This window comes from Macaca thibetana, chromosome 8, assembly GCF_024542745.1.
Source record: "Macaca thibetana thibetana isolate TM-01 chromosome 8, ASM2454274v1, whole genome shotgun sequence".
Taxonomy (NCBI): Eukaryota; Metazoa; Chordata; class Mammalia; order Primates; family Cercopithecidae; genus Macaca; species Macaca thibetana.
In genome coordinates, this window is record NC_065585.1 from 81,563,331 (window position 1) to 81,589,153 (window position 25,823).

The window sequence follows — 25,823 nt, forward strand, 5'->3', positions numbered from 1 at the left end:
CATACAAGTGGTTGAGTGGTGAGCAGAGAAGCAACTGAGCATTGGAGACTATGGATAGACATGGCTAACTTCAGATGTGCGGGTTCAGAGAGAGGCCTGGCCGGAGATGGCCAGTCTTCAGGGAAAGATCACTTTTTTTCCCATACCATCCATCCCCTTTCTCACTCCCCATTCCACTGACAGCCACTTCCACTGCCCAGTAAAATCCTCCACATACATTACCCTTCAATCCATTCATGTGACCTGATTCTTCCTGGACGCCGAACAAGAACCCAGGTACCGAGAGGGCAGGGGCTGCCAACCTGACCCTTTCAACTGTTTGGCACTTGGCTATCCCCAGATGGCAGAGATGAAAGAGCATTGGTTGTAACATGCTTGGATGCTGCCACGGGGCTGCACAGAGCCTGCTTCCATCAGAGGGTAACAACAGGTGGGTTACAGCGTTCATTTGGTTCAGTTGCTCCGGTTCCCATACTTGCTTGCTTGCACGTTCCCTCTCATGAGGAGTGGCCAGCGGAGGGCTAAGCGAAACAAACTATTCCAGTTCCTGCCCATGAAGGGGGTCAAGGGAATTATCCCATCTGGATAGGTAGATAAGAGACAAATGATTGTATTGTTTTGAGTTTCTGATGAGCCTTTGAATACACAACTTATAGTAGTAGTCACTTATGCCTTTGTCTAGCTTAGTGAAACAATAGGGCAAAGGAAGCAGTCACATATGCATTTGTCTCATGGGAGCAGAGGGATGACTGAGTTCTTTCTGTCCTTTGTCTACAAGAAATTTCCTTGTGGGAAAGTTGTGAGGGAGGTATACAGCTTTTTTATCTTTGTAGCTATTTTATTTAGGAATACAATGGGAGGCAGTTTTACCCTACAGCTTGACTTTTCCCTTTGGCTTAGTGAATTTGGGGTCCAAAGTTATATTTTCCTTTCACAAGACTTAGAGATATTTGTTTTATTCTTTAGGTTGTAATCCAGTACAGTTATTACTTATTTTATTGTTCAAATTATTCTAGTTTTAGCCTTTTGAAGATCAGGTTGGTTCTTGTGTCTTTTTGACATGTCTCCAACCATTTTTGTTTTTTGGTAGCACTTCACTTTTGAGCACAACTTTCTCATTCATTGTCAGTTTACTACAGGAAAATTTACAATGACAAAATGGTGGGTGTGGTGCAGTGGCTCACACCTGTAATCCCAGCACTTTGGGAGGCTGAGGCAGGCAGATCCCTTGAGCTCAGGACCAGCCTTGGTAACGTGGTGAAACTCCATCTCTACAAAAACTACAAAAATTAGCTGGGCGTGGTGGCATTCACCTGTAGTCCCAGATACTTGAGAGGCTAAGGTGGGATGATCACTTGAGCCCAGGAAGTTGAGGCTGCAGTGAGCTGTGTTTGCACCACTACACTCCAGCCTGGGCAACAAAGTGAGACCCTGTCTCAAAGGAAAAAAAAAAAAAAGGCAGCAGGAAATTATTTCCTGGAATAAGAGGATCAGCAACACAAGGGAGTTCATTGGAAATGCAGATTATCTACAGCCCACCCCATAGTTATTAAATCAGAAATTTTGGAATTTTGGTTGCGTCGCAACAATTTGTTTAATAAGCTCTACTCATGATTCTGATGCACACTAAAGTTTTAGAAGCACTACACTAAAATTTCCCCAGAGATGGAGGTCAAAAATTTATCCAAAGAATGGCTTAATTCTGTTATTACCCCTGGTGAAAATATTTCTAAAGAACTGCTGGTTATTTACATTAAAAATAATGCAGACAAAGAGATATGGACAGATACTTTACCAAAGAGAATATACAGATGCCATGTAAAAACCATGAGTATATCCAACATCTTTAGCTATTAGAGAAATGCAAATTAAAGCCATAGTAAGATATCATTAACCACCTATTAGAATGGCTAAAATAAAAAAAGAGTGACAGCACCAAATGCTCGTGAAGTTGTAGAGAAACTATGTCACTCCCATGTTGCTTAGGGGATTATAAACTGAGGCAGTCAATATGGAAAACTGACAATTTCATAAAAAACTATACATACAACTATCATATGAACAAATTGTTGCACTTGGATACCTGTGAAGCTGCCATTGTAAAATTATAACTGAGACAGTGAAAGAGATCTTAGCTAACCAAGTCCATTTTGCTTCTAACCTCCAAATAATGCTTGCTCATCCCTGGGCATAGGTTGAACTAACTTTGGGAGGAACTTAGTTTGTAGTTTAAAACAAAGATGATAAAAGCCCTTTCCCAAAACAGACCTCCTTCTTGTCTGGGGACATGACTGCCTTTGTAGGACTAACAAATTAGCCACAAGATTAGAAATTATGGTTTTGGAGTCATGCACCTGGAGAATAACATTATTATTATAAAACCTAAAATCACTGCTTGAGATATTTTACAGCCCCTGCACTTCATGAATCAGCTGGCACTGTCCAAGGGACATGAACCAGAACGACTCCATCTTAAATGGGGGCTGGGTAAAATAAGGCTTCTCCTACTGGGCTGCATTCCCAGGAGGTCAGGCAGTCTAAGTCACAGGATAAGACAGGAGGTCAGCACAAGGTCATAAAGACCTTGTTCATAAAAGAATGAGATAAAGAAGCTGGTCAAAACCCATCAAAACCAAGATGGTGACAAAAGTGACCTCTGGTCATCCTCACTGCTCATTATACACTAATTACGATGCATTCACTTGCTGAAACACTCTCCCACCAGTGCCATGACAGTTTACAAATGTCACCACAACGCCAGGAAGTTACCCTATATAGTTGAAAAACAGGAACCCTCAGTTTTGGGAATTGCTCACCCTCTTCCCAGAAAACTCCTGAATAATCCATGCCTTGTTTAGCATATAATCAACAAATAACCATTAAAACAGCAGCTGCTCTGCCTATGGAGTAGCCATTCCTTATTCTTTTACTTTCTTAATAAACTTGCTTTCACTTTATGGATTTGCCTCCAGTCGTTTTTTGCGCAAGATCCAAGAACCCTCTCTTGGGGTCTGGATCAGGACCCCCTCCAGTAACAGCACCACCCAGACTAATAAACTGGCTCATCTGATCTTGTGATCCCCACCCAGGAACTGACTCCGTGCAAGACAGTTTTGACTCCTTATGATTTCATCTCCTTACCCAATCAGTCAGCACTCCTGACTCACTGGCTGTCCCCAACCCACCAAATTATCCTTAAAAACTCTGATCCCTGAATGCTTGGGGAGACTGATTGGGGTAATAATAAAGCTCCAGTCTCCTGCACAGCTGGCTCTGCGTGAATTACTCTTTCTGTATTGTAATTCCCCTATCTTGATAAATAAGCTCTGTCTAGGCAGCAGGCAAGGTGAACCCATTGGGCAGTTACACTTAACCCAGAGAAGTGAAAATTCATTGTGCCCAGCTAAATAATAGCCCCATAATGATGTATACATCCTAATCCACAGAATTTGGGAACACATTACTTTACATGGCAGAGGTTTTTTGCAGAGGTGATTAAATTAGGTGGATTAATGAAGCCAAAAGCAACAAATGCCAGCAACCTCTAGAAGGAAAAGACAAAGAATGGATTTTTTTTTCCCTAGAGCCTCCAGAAGAAAGGCAGACCTCTGACCTCCCTAAGTGTAAGATCATAAGTTTATATTGTTTTAAGCCATTAAATTTGTGATGATTCGTTACAGCAGGAATATAAGTCTAATGTACTTTCATATTCATGCAAAAACCTGTACACAAATGTTTATAGTCACTTTATTGGTGAGAAATCAAAATGAAATCCTAAGACCCTCAACAAACTGGACAGACTCCCTCTTGGCCAAGGGAACCCCAGAGAAACCTGGGGTTGGACACACCTCCTTGTACCCCTCTTTATACTCCCTCCTTATACTCCCTCCCTTACTAACCACCATTAGGCTTTCTTTCCTAAGAGTTAAACAGAAACCAGCCCTTTGGAAAGACTCACTCCACTCTGATATCAACCAACTGCCTGATGCTGCCCCTCCCTTTTGAAGTTTCAACAAGGTAACCAACTAGCATTCCTTACTGATAGAGACCACTGACCATGGAGTCATTCTGGCCAGTCTACAGAGGATGCACAGTGAGAGTTTTTGTTTTTACTATTTTTATTAAGACAGGATCTCACCCTGTCACCCAGGCTGCAGTACAGTGGCATGATAATGGCTCACCGCAGCCTCCACCTCCCCAGCTCAGGCAATCCTTCCACCTCAGCCTGACAAGTAGCTGGCATCACAAGAACGCCCCACCACACCCAGCTAATTTTTTGTGTGTTTTGTAGATACAGGGTTTTGCCATGTTGCCCAGGCCAGTCTTGATCTCCTGGGCTCGAGCAATCCACCTGTCTCAGCCTCCCAAAGTGCTGGGATTACAGGCATGAGTCGCTGTGTCTAGCTCAGTGAGGCTGTGTCCTCTGCTTCACCTTTTGATGTCGGGGGGCCAAAAACTCTCCCCTCAGATTGTTATGGCCACTAGTTTTTGAACATGGGTCCCTGAAGAGGCATGAAGCTCAACTGCACATGTAGGTTTCTCCTTTCATGAATATTCACGACTGCTCCTATTACTTATTGAATATGTATATTTTGCTACTTCATTTAGCATAAATCCATGTCTTATTCTTTCTACCCTCAAGTGTCTGTTTTCAGCTTCTGACCAGAGGCTGCATTTCCCAGCCTGTAAGAATGGCCAACCTACAGGCTGCAACTCTTTATAAGAAATAAAGCTCTCCTCTCCAAATTTATGAACATCATTCTTCAGTTGACATTTATAATAACACAAAACTGGTATCAACCCAGATATCATAGTGACTGAATGGCTGAATAAACTGTGCTACACTGACACTTGGAATAAAAAGGAAAGGACTTTTGACATGCGCATCAACTTTGATAAATCTCCAGGGAATTATGCTGAGTGAAAAAAAACAGTCTCAATGGTTCATATACTATATGAATCTATTGGGGCTCAGCAAGTGATACCCCAAAGACTGGCACTTTGACATGCTAGGAAGCCTTGCATGCTGCCTGAAAGTCAAGGTTTCTCTAACCTTGTCCTTCCTTCTCTCCCAAATGCAGAGAAATACTCTCTTTGGAGTTTTCTTGTCTGATCAACAAAGCTTTCTTTCTAAAAGAAATTCCAATGTCTTAAATCCGCTCCCTAGAGATCTCAGAAAATAATTGGAAAAGATTAACTACTGGAAAAGAGATGAGGCTAGGAGTAATCACCATGCCCAACACACTTTTCATCTATTCTTCCAAGGGCAGCTCCCAGAGATTACCTGGGGGACTTCATTCACATAATAAGACAACCTTAATTCCTGTGCAACTCCATTCCTCACTTTCCCATAATGTCTGCCTAACACCTCCCAGGTTCATTCACTTCTCTCTAATGATTTACTATCCCTCAGAAGAACTGTCTACATTCTCAATCTCCTTCCTACTCTATGAAAAAGGATAAACAGGTTTCTACATCTCTTGGGTTATTTGGGTAATCATTCTCCTGCTCTTCCCCTATAGTGTGGTCATTTAAAAAAAATTATGTGCGATTTTTTTCTCCTATTAATCTATCTTTTTCCAGTTTATTTTCAGTGAACCCGCAGAGGGTGACGGGTAAACTTCCCCTAGAATTTATTTATATTAACATTCTCAAAATGACAAAATTATACAGCTGGGCGCAGTGGCTTATGTCTGTAATCCCAGCACTTTGGGAGGCTGAGGTGGGTGGATCACAAGGTCAGGAGTACAAGACCAGCCTGACCAATATGGTGAAACCCCGTCTTTACTGAAAATACAAAAAAATTAGCTAGGAGTAGTGGCACATACCTGTGATCCTAGCTACTTGGGAGGCTGAGGCAGGGGAATCGCTTGAACCCAGGAGGCGCAGGTTGCAGTGAGCCGAGATAGCGCCTCACTGCACTCCAGTCTGGGCAACAAAGCAAGACTTTGTCTCGAAAATAATAATAATAAAAGACAAAATTAGAAAATAGAGAACAGATTAGTGGTTACTAGTGTTTAAGGAGGAATTGGGGGCAGTAGAGACGTAGAGTTAGCTATAAAAGAACAACGCAAATGACCCTTGTTTTGAGGGAAAATTCTGCATCTTAGTGTATTGATGTCAATGTCCTGATCGTAATTGAAAGATTCTCTCCAGGGCCTGAACGCTTAAGGGAATGAATAACTTCTCCCTTCTCAGGCCCAGTCCCAAGGCACAAGACCACTTGTGCCAGCAGCCTGCCAGATAGCAGCCAGCAAGATAACAGAAGCAGGAAGAGAGCTGGCGGGAAGACACATACCCGCCTGAAGGCTCAGAGAGAGGCCGTCTGGATACCACGCATAGCAGTTACATCAGACTGAGGCACTTCCTGTTTGCAGGAGACTATGAAACCCCTGCCCCGTTCTCATTTGGTACTGACGCCATTTTAGGCCTCAGCTCACCTGCACCCAGGCGCTCATTAAAACAGCGTGTTGCTCCACACCACCCGGTGTTGTCTGCTGGCCGCTCTTGGGGTTCGAACTGATACAAGAACCTTTCAGTAATATAGAACTCTAGTTTTGCAAAATGTTGACATTGGCAGGAAACTAGGTAAAATTGTGGAAACAAGAAGCACAGAAACTTTTTATTAGTAATTTAAAATATTAAAAAGTTGTGTTAAGTAACGGAATCATAAAGAGGGAGTCGTTGCTAGGTAAATTAAAATATTAAAACACTATTACGTATAAGGTAAAGTTTATATACTTTGGCATCTTATGTTTAATATTAAAAACAATATATTTAGATCTGTTAATTAAAAAATGAGAAGACATTTTCCTCAAAATTATGAAATGGTTTTAATCTATTGATACTGATATAAAACAGTTCAAAATCACTTCCTAGTTTTCTCACTGGAAATAAGGCTTACTAAGATATAACATTGTAATTAATATATGTAATTAAAACTGCTAGATACAAGAGGAAGACTCTTTATGCAAAGTATCAAAAAAAAAAAAACAAACAAACAGGATGTGGGCTGGGTGTGGTGGCTCATGCCTGTAATCCCAGCAATTTGGGAGGCTGAGGTCGGTGGATTACCTGAGGTCAGGAGTTCGAGACCAGCCTGGCCAACATGGTGAAACCCCATCTCTACTAAAAATACGAAAGTTAGCCGGGAGTGGTGGCGGACACCTGTAATCCCAGCTGCTCAGGAGACTGAGGCTGGAGAATTGCTTGAGCCCGGGAGGCAGAGGTTGCAGTGAGCCGAGATCGTGCCACTGCACTCCAGCCTGGCCGACAGACTGAGACTGTGTCTCAAAAAACAAACAAACAACAACAACAACAACAAAAACAGGATGTGTTTTTCATGAAGAGCATTATAAAAAATAAATGAGATACAGTTTTTTTTAATACTTTAATTTTAAGTTGAGGGCTGCAAGTATAGGTTTGTTACATAGGTAAATTTGTGTATTGGGGTTTGTTGTATAGATTATGTCATTACCCAGGTGATGAATATGTACCTGTGTTGGTTACATGTGCTCCAATATTGTATGATATTTCTAAATTCTGATATGTCTTGGTATATGAAAAGTACTAAGCTTAGTACCCATTAGTTAATTTTAGTTATTAAATGTATTAAGCCTAGTATCCATTAGTTATTTTTCCTGATTCTCTCCTTCCTTCCACCCTCCACCCTCCAAACGCCCTGTTGTGTGCGCTCCTCTCTATGTGTCCATGTGTTCTCATCATTTAGGTCCCAGAAGATGTAGTTTTTGTTAAAGGCAAAGTACTTTTGTCTAGTTTAGAGGCTGGACACATTTCACATTTTAAAAATTATGTAGAGAAACTAAATGAATATTAAAAGTTGGGAAAAGAAGACTTTTTAAAAATTTGTAAAAAGTTATAAAATTTTATAAAAAAACTTTTGTGGTCAAAGCAGATTGAGATTGCATAGATTTATTTATAAGTTTTTACTAAAATTAGCTTTCACATTAATAATATACTAATGCAAAGGTCTAATTTGGTTTTCTTATATGAACAAGATTTCAGTGTAGTATTAATAAGGGATATTAAAAGGTTTTGTTCACCTTTTGTGTAAACTGCCGAAAAAAAAAAAGAGAGAAGGGAGAGAGGGAACGATAGATTCAGCTGGCTTTATGCTGTCTGTATTGGGTCTTTTGATTGGGAAACTGAGTCTCCTCTCTCAAAGAGTAAAGGTGTTTGTTTTTTGAAACGTCTTGTCACTTTGGCTAAATGACTGACTTATTTTATGGTGATTTGTGATCCGATTTTGACATCAATCATTTTATACTTGATCTTAGCCAAAAGGCTGAGAAACGACAAGTATCTTAAACTTTGATATTTGAAATACTTCCCCCAAAATCAAATTTCAAATTCTAAAATCAAGTCTTTTTCACCTGACTAACTTGGAAGTCCCTGGACGTCCAAAAGAGACATATTAGGCTTGTTTGGCATGTTAAAATCACATGGAAAGCACTGTCAAATAAGAAATGGTGTTTAAATTATATTTGTATACATATACATGTGTTGGTTACATGTGTTCCAATATTCTATGATATTTCTAAATTCTGATATGTCTTGGTATATGTTATCAGTCATAATATGATTTTACATTAACTTCTATACCACAGAAATAATCAAATTTCTTTGTCAGTTGCGTCTTTGCGTCTTTTTTTTTTTTTTTTTTTTGGAGACTGAGTCTCACTCTTTTGCCCAGGCTGGAGTGTAGTGGCGTGATCTTGGCTCACCGCAACTTCTGCCTCCCTGGTTCAAGCGATTCTCCTGCCTCAGCCTCCTGAGTAACTGGGATTACAGGCATATGCTACCACACTGGGCTAATTTTGTATTTCTAGTAGAGACAGGGTTTCTCCATGTTGGTCAGGCTGGTCTCGAACTCCTGACCTCAGGTGATCTGCCCACCTCGGCCTCCCAAAGTGCTGGGATTACAGGCGTGAGCCATCGCTCCCAGCCTCAGTTGCATCTTTAATCATGGCTGTTCTAAGTCTTGTTATCCACAGAGAATTGTTTTTGTTGTTATTTCTGAGATGGAGTTTTGCTCTTGTTGCCCAGGCTGGAGTGCAATGGCATGATCTTGACTTTCTGCAACCTCTGCCTCCCAGGTTCAAGTGATTCTCCTGCCTCAGCCTCCTGAGCAGCTGGGATTACAGGCATGTGCCACTGCGCCCAGCTAATTTTGTATTTTTAGTAGAGATGGGGTTTCACCATATTGGTCAGGCTGGTCTCCAACTCTTGACCTCAGGTAATATGCCTGCCTCAGCCTCTCAAAGTGCTGGGAATTAAAGGCATCAGCTACCGCGCCCCGCCAAATTGTTTTAATTTGATTATCTTAAAAAGCCATTTACTATTTGTTAAAGTCTAAACTTTGCCTTTTCAAAGAAATTTATGGAAAGGACACTGATAAGTACTGTTGAATATAGATTTCTGATAACTTTGGAGATCATACCATTGGATGAGGTTAAAAACTTCCAGATCTCTAATTAAAAGCTGATGTATTCGTGAAGATTGCTAGGCCAACGTCAAACAAAACAAGAATTCATTATATGTGCCTTAACTGATAAAAGACTGATATAATTGTTTATGACTTTTGTTTTCTGAAACCCTTATGATTCCTTTAAAAAAAATTTTTGAAGAGACAAAGACTGCCTCTGATTTTCTCTACTACTCTAATCTTCCTTTTCTTTTTCCTTTTAACTTTAAAATTTTATCCTTAGAAATTGTATCTAATTATGTTGTCCAGGCTGGACTCAAACTGCTAGCTCACGAGATCCTCACACCTCAGCCTCCAGAGTAACTGGGACTACAGACGCGTGCCACCACACCAGGCCTTCTTTTTCCATTTTGTTTTCCAGAGTCAGTAAATCATTTTATATTTTTCTTTTGGTCATTTATAGCTTACATTAATTGGGTAAAATATACTTTTTTGAGCAAAATTGAAACATTTACCTTTCTCTCTACCTGATTTCTCCAGAATTTAAAAACTATTCATGAGTATTATTTTATGACACTGTAGTTATTTGCATAAGTTCAATAAGAATATGTTTTCTTTTGTATCAGGACATTGGAGACACTGGTTATTTTACCAAGGCTTTCATTGGAATGCCATATTTTCAGATATGAATAGACTGCTTGAGGAGTTGATGTTGTCTTTATAGAGTTGATAAAAAGCCCCTAGCATTTTGTGGGAGCGAAGTGGTTATTGGGCTGTGCTTGAATCTGTCACTCCCTCGGTGTCCCTGTTGGGATTACCAGCAGCAGCCTAGCAGAAAAGTGAAAGATGTCTGAATAGATTCAGGTAACCGAAGATGAGAACAATTAGCCCATTTAAATACCACCAGAAAACAATGGGACGGCGCTGCTGTCCATGATTACGGCCAAGGGGCTCGCAGGCTTTGCTACAGGAATCCAGTGTCTCAGTGTATGAGAGGTTTCCGGCTGGTAGAAGGAATTCTGCATGCCCCGATGCTGGCTGGGGAAATCTGGTATATGTTTTCAACTATCCCAAAGACAACAGAAGCAAAATGGATGAGACAGATGCTTCATCAGCAGTGAAAGTGAAAAGTGCTGGATCTCCCATGGAAAACAACTGAACAGGATCTGAAAAAACATTTTAGTACCTTTGGAGTTCTTACGGTGCAGGTCTAAAAAGATATTAAGACTGGTCATTCAGAGGGGTTTGCTTTGTTCATTCTGTGGAATATGAAACACAGGTGAAAGTAATGTCACAGCGACATATAGTAGATGGACAATGGTGTGACTGTAAACTTTCTAATTCTAAGCAAAGCCCAGATGAAACTTTGAGAAGCAGAAAAGTGTTTTGGGGGCAGTACAGAGAACATGACTGTGGATGAGCTGTCGCAGTTCTTCTGTGAGTACGGGGAAGTGGTAATGTCTTCATCTCCAAGCCATTCAGGGCCTTTACCTTTGTTACATTTGCAGATGATCAGATTGCTCAATCTCTCTCTTTTTAAAATTTATTTTTGATTTTTATTATACTTTGAGTTCTAGGGTACATGTGCACAACGTGCAGGTTTGTTACATAGGTATGCATGTGCCATGTTGTTTTGCTGCACCCATCAGCTCGTCATTTACATTAGGTATTTCTCCTAATGGTACCCCTCCCCCAGGCCCCCACTCCTTGACATGCCCAGGTGTGTGATGCTCCCCTCCCTGTGACCAAGTGTTCTCATTGTTCAGTTCCCACCTATGAGTGAGAACATGCAGTGTTTGGTTTTCTGTCTTTGTGATAGTTTGCTGAGAATGGTGGTTTCCAGCGTCATCCATGTCCCTCCAAAGGACATGAACTCATCCTTTTTTTATGGCTGCATAGTATTCCATGGTGTATATGTGCCACATTTTCTTAATCCAGTCTGTCATTGATGGACATTTGGGTTGGTTCCAAGTCTTTGCTACTGTGAATAGTGCCGCAATAAACATATGTGGGTTGCACAATCTCTTTGTGGAGAGGACTTGATCATTAAAGGAATCAGCATTCAAATACCCAATGCCAAACCTAAGCACAATAGCAATAGACAGAAAGAAGTGGAAGATTTGGTGGTAATCCAGGTGGCTTTGGGAATCAGGGTGGATTTGGTAATAGTAGAGGGGGTGGAGCTGGTTTGCAAAACAACCAAAGTAGTAATATGGGTGGTGGGATAAACTTTGGTGAGTTCAGCATTAATTCAGCCATGATGGCTGCAGCCCAGGCAGCGCTACACAGCAGTTGGGGCATCATGGGCATGTTAGCCAGCCGGCAGAACCAGCCAGGCCCATTGGGTAATAACCAAAGCCAAGGCAACACGCAGAGGGAGCCAAATCAGGCCTTCAATTCTGGAAATAACTCTTATAGTGGTTCTAATTCTGGGGCAGCAATTGGTTGGGGATCAGCATCAAATGCAGGGTGGGGCAGTGGTTTTAATGGAGGCTTTGGCTCAAGCATGGGTTCTAAGTCTTCTGGCTGAGGAATGTAAACAGTGGGATTGTGGTTGCTTGATATAGAATGGTGGGAATTTAAATTTTTCTAAACTCATTGTAAAATACATATGTACTAAGAATTTTCAAAATTGTTTTGTTCAGTGTGTAGTACATTCAGTAGTGTTTTTGATTTTTCTTTAGAAAAAGGAAGAGCTTAAGGAATTTTATGCTTTGTTACATGAAAGGTTGAAATATTGAATGGTTGAAAGTGAACTGCTGTTTGCCTGATCGGTAAACCAACACACTACAATTGATATCAAAAGGCTTCTATAATATTTTATCCCTGGACTTGTCAAGTGAATTCTTTGCATGTTCAAAATGGAAACCATTGATTATAACTACATTCTTTACTCCTTGTTTTAATTTGAACCCCACCATATGGATTTTTTTCCTTAAGAAAATCTCCTTTTGGGAGATCGTGGTGTCACAGTGTTTAGTTCTTTTGTTTTTTAACACTTTTCTTCTCTCATATACAAAAGTACAATAGCCTTCATTTAATCTCTGCAGTTCATCTCATTTCAAATGTTTATGAAAGAAGCACTTCATTGAAAATAGTGCTGTAGATATTCTGCCATAGGAATACTTCTTCTGTCTACATGCTTTCTCATTCAAGAATTCATCATCACGCATCACAGGTTGCGTCTTTGATGGTGGGTGTTCCATTTTTATCTACTATTCTTTATTTCATGGAGTAGTATCAACGCTGTGAATGCAAGGCTGTGATATGGAACCAGAAGGCTGTTAGAATTTTTGAAACCTTGTGTGGGACTGATGGTGGCACCGGGGCATGAAAGGTTGGTATGAGTGAGAAAAGGAGAGAGCGTGTGCGGAAACTTGGTGGTGCATAATGGATATGTTTTTATTTTATTTTTATTTTTTATAGAGTTTCGCTCTTGTGGTCTAGGCTGGAGTGAAATGGTGCAATCTCGGCTCACCACAACCTCCACCTCCCAGGTTCAAGCAATTCTCCTGTCTCAGCCTCCGGAATAACTGGGATTAAAGGCATGCTCCACCACGCCTGGCTAACTTTGTATTTTTAGTAGAGACGGGGTTACTCTCTGTTGTTTAGGGTGGTCTGGAACTCCCAACCTCAGGTGATTTGCCCGCCTCAGCCTCTCAGAGTGTTGAGATTACAGGATTACAGGTGTGAGCCACTGTGCCTGGCCAATGGATATTTTTTAACTTGGCCAGATGTGCCTCTCAGTCCTGTGGCTTTGATGAGACAATGTGCAGAAGGCAATGATAGCAAATAATGTATGAATTTTTTTTTTTTTAGACGGAATCTTGCTCTGTCACCCAGGCTGGAGGGCAGTGGCATGATCTCGGCTCCCTGCAAGCCCCGTCTCCCAGGTTCACGCCATTCTCCTGCCTCAGCCTCCCGAGTAGCTGAGATTACAGGTGCCCGCCACCACACCCAACTAATTTTTCTATTTTTAGTAGAGACGGGGTTTCACCATGTTGGCCAGGATGGTCTCGATCTCCTGACCTTGTGATCTGCCCGCATCAGCCTCCCAAAGTGCTGGGATTACAGGCGTAATCCCACACCACACCCGGCCATGTGTGAATTTTTTTTGCATTCAAAGGACATCCACATCTGTTGGAAGACTTTGAGTTTTTGTTCTTAGATAACCCACATAAGTTTAATGTGTTAAGTGAAATGATACTTGTATTCCCCCTACCCCTTTGTCAACTGCTGTGAATGTTGTATGGTATGTGTTCTCTTCTGTTACTGATCTGTAAGTGTGGTAATGTGAATTGAAGCTGATGGTTTGAGAACATGGACTGAGCTTGCAGTGTGCTTTGCAAGAGTGCTTGGAAGCAGAGTTCGCCAGTGAGCTTAGGTGTCTCAAAAAAGAGTGGAAGTTCTAATGTCTGTTAGCTACCCATAAGAATGCTGTTTGCTGCAGTTCTGTGTCCTGTGCTTGGATGCTTTTTATAAGAGTTGTCAATGTTGGAAATTCTTTTTTTTTCTTTTTTTTTTGAGACGGAGTCTCGCTCTGTCGCCCGGGCTGGAGTGCAGTGGCCGGATCTCAGCTCACTGCAAGCTCCGCCTCCCGGGTTCACGCCATTCTCCTGCCTCAGCCTCCTGAGTAGCTGGGACTACAGGCGCCCGCCACCTCGCCCGGCTAGTTTTTTGTATTTTTTAGTAGAGACAGGGTTTCACCGTGTTAGCCAGGATGGTCTCGATCTCCTGACCTCGTGATCCGCCCGTCTCGGCCTCCCAAAGTGCTGGGATTACAGGCTTGAGCCACCGCGCCCGGCCGGAAATCCTTAAATAAAACTGATTTAATTTTTTAAAAAGCCCCTTGGTAAGACTGGCCTGGTACATTGTCTATGCTGTTCTTTCACAAGATTCTTGACCTATGGTTAGTGAAGAATGTTACTTTCTGACAGGCCTAGGAAACTAAGATATTTTGAAACTTCAAGAAGAGAGAAATTCACCCAATTTGGACATGTATTACAAGCACAGTCTGATGGTGAATCCTTGACTTGGCTTCCTAGCCTTGAGACGTTTTAAAAACTCTAATCTGGATGGGGCATGTGGTTCACACCTGTAATCCCAGCACTTTGTCAGGCTGAGGCAGGAGGGTTGCTTAAGGCCAGGAGTTCGAGACCACCCTGGCCAACACAGCAAGACCCTGTCTCTACTGAAAAATAAAGAAGCTGGTTGCAGTGACTCATGCCTATAATCCCAGCATTTTGGGAGGCTGAGGCAGGCAGATCGCTCGAGGCCAGGAGTTCAAGAGGAGCCTGGATAACTGGTGAAACCTATCTCTACTAAAAATACAAAAGTTAGCTGGGTGTCATGGTGCATGCCTGTAATCTCAGCTACTTGGGAGGCTGAGGCAGGAGAATTGCTTGAACCCAGGAGGCAGAGGTTGCAGTGAACCGAGATCACGCCACTGTACTCCAGCCTGGGTGACAAAGTGAGATTCTGTCTCAAAAAATAAAAATAAAAATAAATAAATAAGGCCGGGCACTGTGGCTCATGCCTGTAATCCCAGCACTTTGGGAAGCTGAGGCAGGCGGATCACTTGAGGTCAGGAGTTCCAGACCAGCCTGGCCAACATGGTGAAACCCTGTCTCTATTAAAAATAACAACAACAAAAAAAATTAGCTGGGTGTGGTGGCGGTCACCTGTAGTGGCGGGCACCTGTAATCCAAGCTACTTGGGAGGCTGAGGCAGGAAAATTGCTTAAACCCAGGAGGCAGAAGTTGCAGTGAGCTAAGATCGTGCCACTGCCCTCCAGCCTGGGCAACAGAGCAAGACTGCGTCTCAAACAAAACAAAACAAAACAAAACAAAACAAAGCACATTTCCAGCAAAGCCAATTTAAAAGGAGCCTATGGCTGGGCACAGTGCCTCATGCCTGTAGTCCCAGCTACTCGGTAGGCTGAGGCAGGAGAATCGCTTGTGGACCTGGGAGGCAGAAGTTGCAGTAAGCTGAGATCACCACTGCACTCCAACCTGGGCAACAGAGTGAGACTCTGGCTCAAAAAAATAAAATAAAATAAAACAAAACAAAACAAAATAAATCAACAAAGAAGCCTATATGGCTAATCACTATTCTTGTTGCACATTATGCAAATAATCAGGCCAAGTATAATAACACTAATTTTTTTTCGCTAATAAATTGGTCTTTCCGTGATTTCTCATTGGTAGAGAAGGGGGACTATAGTGAGAAAAATTACGCTTCAGAAGGAAACTATAGTGCAACTGTTAGTTATTCGATTCTAGCTCTGTTCATCATATTTGAGCTTTTATTATCTTCCCACAATTTGGACTAAATTCTGAATTATTTCCTGGCTACAAGAAGTCTCTGCCAGGCACGGTGGCTAATGCTTTAGTCCTAGCACTTTTGGAGGTCAACGTGGGAGGGTCAATTGACCCCAGGAGTTCATGATCAGCCTGGGCAACATGGTGAAACCCCATCTCTACAAAAATTCAAAAATTAGCCATGATGGTGTGTCTCTGTAGTCCCAGCTACTCAGGAGGCTGAGGTGAGAGGATCATCTGAGCCCTGTCTCATCTGAGTCAAAGCTGCAATGAGCCCCAGTCTGGTCGACAGAGTGAGACCTTATCTCAAAAAAGAAAAAAAAAAAACAAAAAAAAACTGGTTGTCATTTTCTTCATGGTGTTTTTAGTTGACTCCTTAATGGAATGTGTTTTGTTGTTGTTGTTGTTGTTGTTTTTCTCATTCTGGCATACAGATTCTTTTTTGTTTGTTTGTTTGTTTTGTTTTTTTGCTTATAAATCTTATGTGTTACTAGAAAACTAAAGTCATGAATTCCAAGGACTAGAGTGATTCAATAGGCCATAGCAGCTCTATAAACCAGTGATTAACTGAGGTCTCATTTTTGTCATTCTGTGATGCCATACCAAATCAACTTTTGGGTACTCTTTAAAAATTCTTCACTGACAGCATACTGGCTTGTGCCTGTAATTCCTGTTATCTGGGAGGCCGAAGTGGAGACTTACTTAAGTCCAGGAGAGGGAGACCAGCCTGGGCAATATAGAGAGACCCCATGCATGTATACTAAAACAAAATTCCTCATTGAAATGTCTCTTTCTTTCCCTCTTGATGTGGGACAGGACTATCCAAGAATGGGCCCTCCGGGTGACAAAGAACACCCTAACACTCAGATTTGGATAATCAATGGTTTCAAGAAGATAGTTATTAAATTTTTAATATTTAATACTTTTTAAATTTCTTTTTTGAGACAGAGTATCACTCTGTTGCCCAGGCTGGAGTGCAGTGGCGTGATCTCGGCCTCAGGGCAACCTCCATCTCCTGGGCTCAAGTGATCCTCACACCTCAGACTCCCGAGGAGCTGGGACTACAGGCACATGCCCTCAAACCCAGCTAATTTTTGTATTTTTCGTAGAGACAGGGTTTCCCCATGTTGCCTGAGCTTGTCTCAAACTCCTGAGCTCATGCGATTCTCCCACCTTGACCACTCAAAGTGCTGGGATTACAGGCATGAGCCACCACATCTAGCCAATGGAAAGATTTTTTTTTTAATCAAAAGGGGAAATTTGAAAAAATAAAATAAAAGAAGAGACACTTTATCTGAGGAATATGAGTCCCTTTTAAATTGTCAGGCCCAGAGAAGTACTGGAATAAAACAGCAGTCATGTTACTTCACCTTGAGCCAATAATTACCTCTTGAGTCCCGGCGCAGTGACTTAGGTCTGTAATTCCAGCACTTTGAGAGGCCAAGGAGGGCAGATCGCTTGAGCTCAGGAGTTCGAGGCCAGCCTGGGCAATATGGTGAAACCCTGTCTCTGCAAAATATACAAAAAATTTGCCAGGCATGGTAGCATGCGCCTGTAGTCCCAGCTGCTATGGCGGCTGAGGTGGGAGGATGGCTTGAGCCTGAAAGGCAGAGGTTACAGTGACCTAAGATTGCATTACTGAAATCCAGCTTGGGCAACAGGGTGAGAAGCTGTTTCAAAAAGAAAAAAAACCAAAAATCCAAAAAAAACCCCTGTTGAAGTCACTTGTTATGTGGGCTCTAGACTAATAATGCCGAGTAGGCATAAAATGCCACACACCCTATAGTTCAACAGTGTATCACCAATCACTGACTATTGTAAGTTCTGTAAACCAATGAGAATTCCTGACAAAAACCTGTGTAATCACTCTCTCTGCTGATTCATCCCTTTTTCTTTAAAAATGGGATCCTCTCCTTTGTTCCCCAGAGCACTTCTCAAGGTAACGTGGAAGTGCGTCCTGGTCTGCAGTCCTTAAACTTGGCCCAAATAAACTCTCTATATTAATTTTGCCTCAGCTTCTTCCTTTTAGGTTGGCAAAGTGTATACTTTATTGTCTGTATTCTTTCTTACAACATATATGAATCTACAATTATCTCAAATGACATTAATTTTAAATAAATAAGTGGTCACATCTCTCTTAAAAAGTAGGGTAGATATGAAAAAATAGTATGACATTAAACGAGAATGTGTAAAAAGTTGTATTTTATTTTACATGCGTGCGCACACACACACACATTTTTGAGACAGGATCTGCCTCTGTCACCCAGGGTAGACTGCAATGATGTGATCATAGTTCACTGTAGCCTCTACCTTCCTGGGCTGAGGTGATCCTCCCACCTCAGCCTCCCGAGTAGCTGGGATTATAGGCTTGTGCCACCATGCCCAGTTAATATTTGTATGTTTTGGTAAAGACGGGTTTCACCATATTGCCCAGGCTGGTGTTGAACTCCTGGACTCAGGTGATCTACCCAACTTGGCTTTCCAAAGTGCTGAGATTACCATTGTGAACCACCATGCAGAGGCTATTTCACTATATTTTTGAAGAATGTTTAACGTTATTTAAAAAAATTTAATGTTATATGAAAAGAAATCTAATCAGAATGATTTCAATCTTTTAATTTACTCTATACATAAAAAGACTGAGAAAAATAAAATGTTAATTCAGTATTAATTTATATAGTTATTTTCTCCTCCTTGTAACTCTTCCAGAGTTGAGATTATCTATTCTTATAATTTTAAAAAGTTAACAAGAATTTAATGTATAAAGTAGATAAGGCTGAAATGATACAATGTCTGGGATTTGTGTCAAATGCAAGGAGGAGAGAAGGAATTAGAAGGTTAAAGAGAAAACAAGTTTGGCTGAGTTGCTAATTTTTGAGGCTGGGTGGTACATCCCCAGGGTTTCATTTTACCATTCTCTTTACTTATCTATTTGAATTTTTTCATAACAAAAAATTTTAAAAGAAGAATTAGCATATACAAACAAATGTACAGTCGATTTTTTCTTATCCGCAGTAGTTCTATAGTCATCTCAAACATTGAATTAGAGATTATGGAGTCATTGCTCCTGGGTGTAATATAGCGTTAGGTTCCCTCAAGCCCCTGGTCACAACATTCTCATCAGGGGATAACCAGGTAACCTTGTTTTATTCCTGTTTCTGTGTAAAGACACCTTATGTAATATAAACTGTTGATTCATTAACAACGAACTCAAGGCCAAAGCATTATAACTGCTGCCTGAAGGAGGTTTGTTTAACATACTTAATTTTCTTCATAAGACACATTACAACTTCTTCACTTAGAAACTCTGGACAGCACTTCAGAACTACACTTCGGAGCCATTTCAGACAACAAAATCACTAAGAAAAAGTACAAAAATGTAAAAAATGTGGCGCTAAGAAGATCACAAAAAGGAAACTTGTTTACTGTGTAAGAACCGAAAGAAAAAGGCAGAGCATCATCTGGTTTGAGTTCAGCTAGGAAATGGGCCTCCTCCAGCAATGCAATTTGTTTTTTCTGTTCTGTGCATGTATATGTCTGTGACCATGAAAGCACTGGAGTGTTGATTTGGGGATTACAAATTTTTTTTTAGAGATGGGGGGTTGGGGTGTTCGCCACGTTGGCCAGGCTGGTCTCGAACTCCTGGCATCAAGTGATCCACCCGCCTTAGCTTCCCAAGGTGCTGGGATTACAGGTGTGAGGCACCATGCCTGGCCTACAAATAAATTTTAATGAGTGGACATATTTGCAAATACAGAATTTGCAAATAATGAAGATTGACTGTATTTAAAGTAACAAGCATAGTGATTGACACATTGTGATACCTAAGTGTTCCTTCTTGTTGATATAGACTATGATACTGAATTATTAAATATTATTGTAGTTCTCTAAGTTAAATATGTTAGAAAGCAATGTATAGATTAAACAGATATGTCATTTGTAGCTGATTAAAAGTGGTGGTTGGGTCGTAGAAAGTTGGACATAACCTCGTAGCCTATGAGAAAATCAGCTTTAATATGAATGTTTTAAAATTAAAGTTTTTTGGCCGGACATGGTGGTACATGCCTGTAATCCCAGCTACTTGGGAGGCTGAGGCTGGAGAATCGCTTGAAGCCAGGAGGTGGCGGGTGCAGTGAGCCGAGATCATGCGACTGCACTCCAGCCTGGGTGACAGAGACCCTGTCTCATATAAAATAAATAAATAAAGTAACAAAATAAGCAGAAATAATAACAAAATACTATATTGGACAAACCATGAGTCCAGAATTCTGTAAGAGGCAGTGATGCGCTTTACCACATTCTCACACTTACAATTAGCAAATAATCTTAAATTCATCTTTAGAAACCCATCATGAATATTTCATTCAGGAATTACAATTATACTTATTAAGCAGGAGACTGATTTTGCAATATTTATTGGTCTCTATCCAAACCCCCTCTTCTCTTTTTTCCACATTTTCCTTTTGCTTCTTGATCCTTTTTCCATATTTAAGCAGCAGCTGTACTCTTTGATTTATACTCAGGGAAAGGATGTGGCTACAGAAAAAAATAAGGTTGGGGGAGTCTCTTCCTGGCTTTTGATTTTTAAAAGCAGAGATCTACAGATAAAAAGAAGAAACTGATGAATAGACAGAAGAGTTAGAAGATATCGAAAGAATACAACCCTTCATCTTCCATATCCCTATACACCCTTTGCAAACAAGAATCCCCAAGGTTGAGAGGAGTTTGCAGAGTCTGAGAGGAGGGGCGTGGGAGGGCCCGAGAGAAAGAAGTTGCCCTTGCTGAGCTCCAGAGAGCACTACCCCATGTGGGGGCGAGAGGTCCATACCACTTCCTTACTCCAGCAATGCAGACTTCAGCAATGTGCTCAGACTCACTGGAAGCAGCTGTGAGTTGTGTCCGCGCAGGCGCGGTCTTAGCCTCAGGAGAGTTCCCCTGAGCCAGGTTTCAGGACTGGGGTAACCGAATGGGTCCCATGGATCCAATAATGGAGAGTAGAGGAGAGACACCCTGGCTCAGTGGAGTCTAGAATAGGAACAAGGATGTCTCCAGAGAAATCTTCTTGGACTAATTCAAAATGGCCAAATGAGGAATGGATATCTCAATAACTGAAGGGACAGATGACAGTGAGGATAAAAGAGCTTCGTTTTAGTAGGACTTTGGCTCCATACAATCACAAGAGGAAAAAGAGGGAAAGACATGGAATTGACCAACACGAAATTTCTACTAGCCTTGTAAAACGATGCCGTGAAATACAAATAAAGTGGAATTGTAGAAATCAAGTTATATTTCTTGCACGTCTGAGTTTGTAGATGGAGATTCTGGCCTAAAATGCCTGTTTTATATGTTCAACATATAAAGCTTAATTTAATTTATTCAACATTTACTACGTGCCCCTCATGTGCCATGCAGTGTCCCTGCCCAAGTTATGATTATAGTCCAGTGGGAGGCAGGTGGTAAAAAATAATTACAAATCAAATAAATGTTAGCAAAAGGAAGTACATGGGAGCATGTGGCAAAAGTATTTAAACCTTATAATGGTATGGTAAGTGCCTTCTTGAGAAAATTAGTAAGTTTAAGCTGAAACATGAAAAATAATACCCAAGGCAAAATGCAGGGGCAGAAGAGTAGTAGAGGGAAGGGAGGGAAGAACATGTCTCAGAATTGAGAGGATAGAATCAGTACGGGGAGAGCATAGAGGGCAAAGGGAAGAATATTAGTGGCTAGGGCTCAAAAAACTTTTTAGATTTTTATTATATTATTTCTTTGCTGGGTAAGTTGGCTGCAAAATAAGGTAAATCCCGTATTTCGGTATAAAACAGGGAGAAAAAGTGTAGTAATTATTTAAAATAGCATTCTATCATAATGTTCCAAATTAACTTGCAATGAGAGTTTCTGAAAGATTCTCCCCGGGGCCTGAAAACTTAAGAGAATGAGTAAGTCCTCCCTTCTCAGGCCCAGTCCCAAGGCGCAAGACCGCTTGGCACCAGCAGGGTGACTCAGCAAGATAGCAGAAGCAGGAAAAGAGCTGGCCAAAGACACATACCTCCTGAAGAGAGGCCTTCCGGGTATGGCGTAGCAGTTACATCAGACTGAGACACTTCCTGTTTACAGGAGACTGTAAAACCCCTGCCCGGTCTTCATTGGATACTGACGTCATTTTAGGCCTCAGCCCTCCTGCACCCAGGCGCTCTTTAAAACAGCGTGTTGGCCAGGCGCGGTGGCTCACGCCTGTAATCCCAGCACTTTGGAAGCCGAGGCGGGCAGATCAAAAGGTCAAGAGATGGAGACCATCGTGGCCAACATGGTGAAAACTCGTCTCTACTAAAAATACAAAAAAAAAAAAAAAAAAAAAAATTAGCTGGGCGTGGTGGCACGCACCTGTAGTCCCAGCTGCTCAGGAGGCTAAGGCAGGAAAATCGCTTGAACCCAGGAGGAGGCGGTTGCAATGAGCCGATATCATGCCACTGCACTCCAGCCTGGTGACAGAGCAAGACTCCGTCTCAAAACACCAACCAACCAACCAAACAAAAAAGCGGTTCTCCACACTGCCTTGTGGTGTTTGCTGGCGTGCTCTCGGGTTCGAACTGACACAAGAGCCTTGCTGTTTCAGAGTAAAAAGATTTTCACTCCTACACCCTGTGCCTATCTCTAGACATTATCTGTAGCTTTGCATGGTTTCCAGACGGGGATTCGCTGAACTTTAGAAAGACTGGGTACTCTTGTAATTATGTCACTATCTTTACAACAATGGATGGTGTTTACAAGTAGAAATTAGTTTAGAACTTTAAACCACTTCCATTGGAACTCATTACATTTCAAATATTTCTTTCAATCAGAGTGTGATAATTTGTTCTACTTCTGGGTTAATGGTATCCAACTACATATATTTTAGACAGAGTCTCGCTCTGTCGCCCAGGCTGTGGTGGATTGGTGTGATCTTGGCTCACTGCAATCTCTGCCTCCTGGGTTCAAGCGATTCTACTGCCTCAGCCTCCCGAGTAGCTGGGACTACAGGCGCCTGCCAACAATATATTTATTATGTTATATCTGTGTAGGTTGGCAATTCAGAACTTAAAATGCTTTCTTGCACTAAACTAATGTAAATGGTGACCTATACAAGGATATACATCCTGTAATGTTGCTGAAATGATTTATTCTGCTTGAATTTATTTATTCTTGACATTTGATTGTCATTGTTCATGTGAGACCTGTCCTCGAGATCTGTCCTCTTCTTTCTGTTATTTCTGTTCTTTTTTCTCTGCATTCCACAAAGTATTAATTTATTAAGCCCGCTCTATTTTACTTCTAAGTATCACTCCAATATGTCACTTTCTCACCATTCCCACTCCTGTTTCTTGAGTTCCACTTTTCATTATTTCTCACTTTGACTCGTACCTCCAGACTGCTTTTCAGCCAGCAGCATTTCTCCACCCTGTTGCCGGGGTTTCAGGTCTTGTTGACATACTTTCTTACTTAAAACCCTTCATGGTTCCTCTTTACTTAAAGTAAGAGTAGTTACTTTTTAGAGTAGTTGTCTTCAAATTTCATTGAACCCATATCCATAACCAGTAAAACAATTTTGAGGATTCAATGTAGCCTAATTCAGTTTTTGTAATTTACGTATTGGTATTATTGTACTAATATTAGGTGTAATATAGATTATATCATAAGAAGACATTTAGTTCCTAAAAATAAGAACATATGTATTCCTACTTTTTTTTTCTTCAAATTAAAGTTTTCTTTTCACTTTTTCTTTTTAAGACAGGATCTCACTTTGTCACTCAGGCTGGAGTGCCATGGCATGGTCTTGGTTGGCTCACTGTAACCTCGGCCTCCCAGGCTCAAGGGATCCTCCCGCCTTGGCCTCCCGAGGAACTGGGACTACAAGCATGCACTACCACACCCGACTAATTTTTATTTATTGATTGATTGATTGTAGAGCCAGGGTTTCACCATGTTGCCTAGGCTGGTCTCGAACTCCTGAGCTGACGTGATCTGCCCGCCTTAGCTTCCCAAAGTGCTGGAATCACAGGCATGATGCACCGTGCTGGGCCTATATTCCTATTAGGTTGGTGCAAAAGGAATGGCAGCTTTTGTCATTTCTTTTAATAACACTTTCTAGCCGCTATAAAGTACTTAAAATTCTCAGTGTACTGTTATTCTCTGTCTCTTTGCACAGATTGTTCTCTCTACCTGGAAATTCTTTTACACTCCCATTCTCCCCGGCCACCTCTTTGCCTAATGCATACTCATCCTTCAGGGCTCATTTCTATTACTGTCCTCAAGAATATCTTTCTTGATCCTTTATCCAAGATTGGATACCTTTCTCTGTATATCAGGAGCATTCTGGGAATCCTTTATGTTGCCTGTGTCTCTTAAAGCTCCTTGAAGATAAGGATGAGGTAGTTCATCTTTGGGAGCTAAATGATAAGAACTTACGAACACAAAGAAGGAAACAACAGACATTGGGGCCTCCTTGAGGGTGGAGATTGGGAGGAGGGAGAGGTGCAGAAAAGGTGACTATTGGGTGCTGGGCTTAATATCTGGGTGATGAAATAATCTGTACAACACACCCCTGTGACGTGTGTTTACCTATGTAACAAACCTTCACATGTACTCCCAAACCTAAAATAAAATAAAAATTTTAAGGTATTTTATCTTTAATATCATCGTTGGCTAGTATAGTACTCATAGTGAAACATTACTATTTTACTGAAAATAATTTGGAGGAAAGCAAACTGGTCAACAACATGTCATTTGGGTCATGGGGATGGTTTTGTAATGTTTTATGCATCTTTAAGCATTTTTTGCTTATTTTTTATCGCCCCTCGCCCTCCCCCCACCGTGGCGGATTGTACTTTAAAAAAAAAAAACACAAACTAGATTTAATGTACAAAGGGATTGTACTTTTTAATACTAACTTATTTTCATCTACTTTTAACTGCTCTTCAGTGTCATTTCAAAAATTTGGGGTACCCTACTTGTCCAATAAATGGTAAATTGCAAAAAAGTATGTGTGACATTAGGTTGTAGAAAAAGGACACATATTGTTTGTATAATAGAATATTGAAGGATATAATCTAAGGTATTGGTAATCATATTTTATTACAAAAATAGATTTGCATTATTAAAACTTTTTGCTCCTTACAGAAAATCAGAAACTACAAACAAGCAAATGAATAAAAGAACAGTCAAATTTTGGTGATTTAGAGACAATTGCTACATGGGAAAAAGAAGATAGGTATATGAATTGAGGATTAATGACTAGATTAAGAAAAGTTTACTCTTGATAAGATTTTTGGAGGAGGATATAGAATATTAAATGAATTTGATGCTAATCTAGGAGGGGTAGCTTGAAATAAACAAGGAACTCTTTTGAGGGATAGTAAAAATGCCTATGGCACAACTTTGCTGAGGGTACCTGTTGTGATGGTGCCCAGTTGTAGCTAAACTGATCTTTCTACCTCAGATTAAAGCACAATTTGTTTATTTTATTCACCTACCCTGAATCAAGATGAATTAAGCATACATTCCTGAATCTAAATTTCTAGACTTATTTTCTTCTACTTTTCCAGCCAAATAATGTTCCTCATGCTTCTACTAAATTCTTCCCTTTCTTAATCTAGTCACCAATCCCCAATTCACATATATATCTTCTCTTGACTTTGTGTCTATGCACATAGAACCATTGCCACCAATCATTGTGTACTGAAGCATATTCACCTTTTGAAGCTCACCTAAAATACTTCCTTCCCCATGAAGTCTTCACTTCTCACCCCATGCCTACTACTCAACTACAAGGAATCTCTTTCTTTTGATCCTCCATAATACTTTGTATTTTACTGATGGCCTTTAAATTCTGGTAGCATAGAAAGGGGGGCAGAGAGGTGAATTCACAATGTGTGAATTTACAATGTGAAGTTCTTTGTAAACTGAAAAGCGTTGTAGAAATATATGATGTTACCACTGCCTCATCCTCAGAATTACATTCTAAGCTCCTTTAGGGCAGACATGATACTTTATTCAACTTTTTGTCCAGATTACCTAATGTAATG

At 40.9% G+C, this 25,823-nt stretch overlaps 1 pseudogene; it reads left to right on the plus strand.

Moving 5' to 3' along the window:
* The first annotated feature begins 10,291 nt into the window (after positions 1-10,291).
* On the plus strand, positions 10,292-11,984 carry LOC126960927 (TAR DNA-binding protein 43-like; annotated as a pseudogene).
* The last annotated feature ends 13,839 nt before the right edge of the window (positions 11,985-25,823 follow it).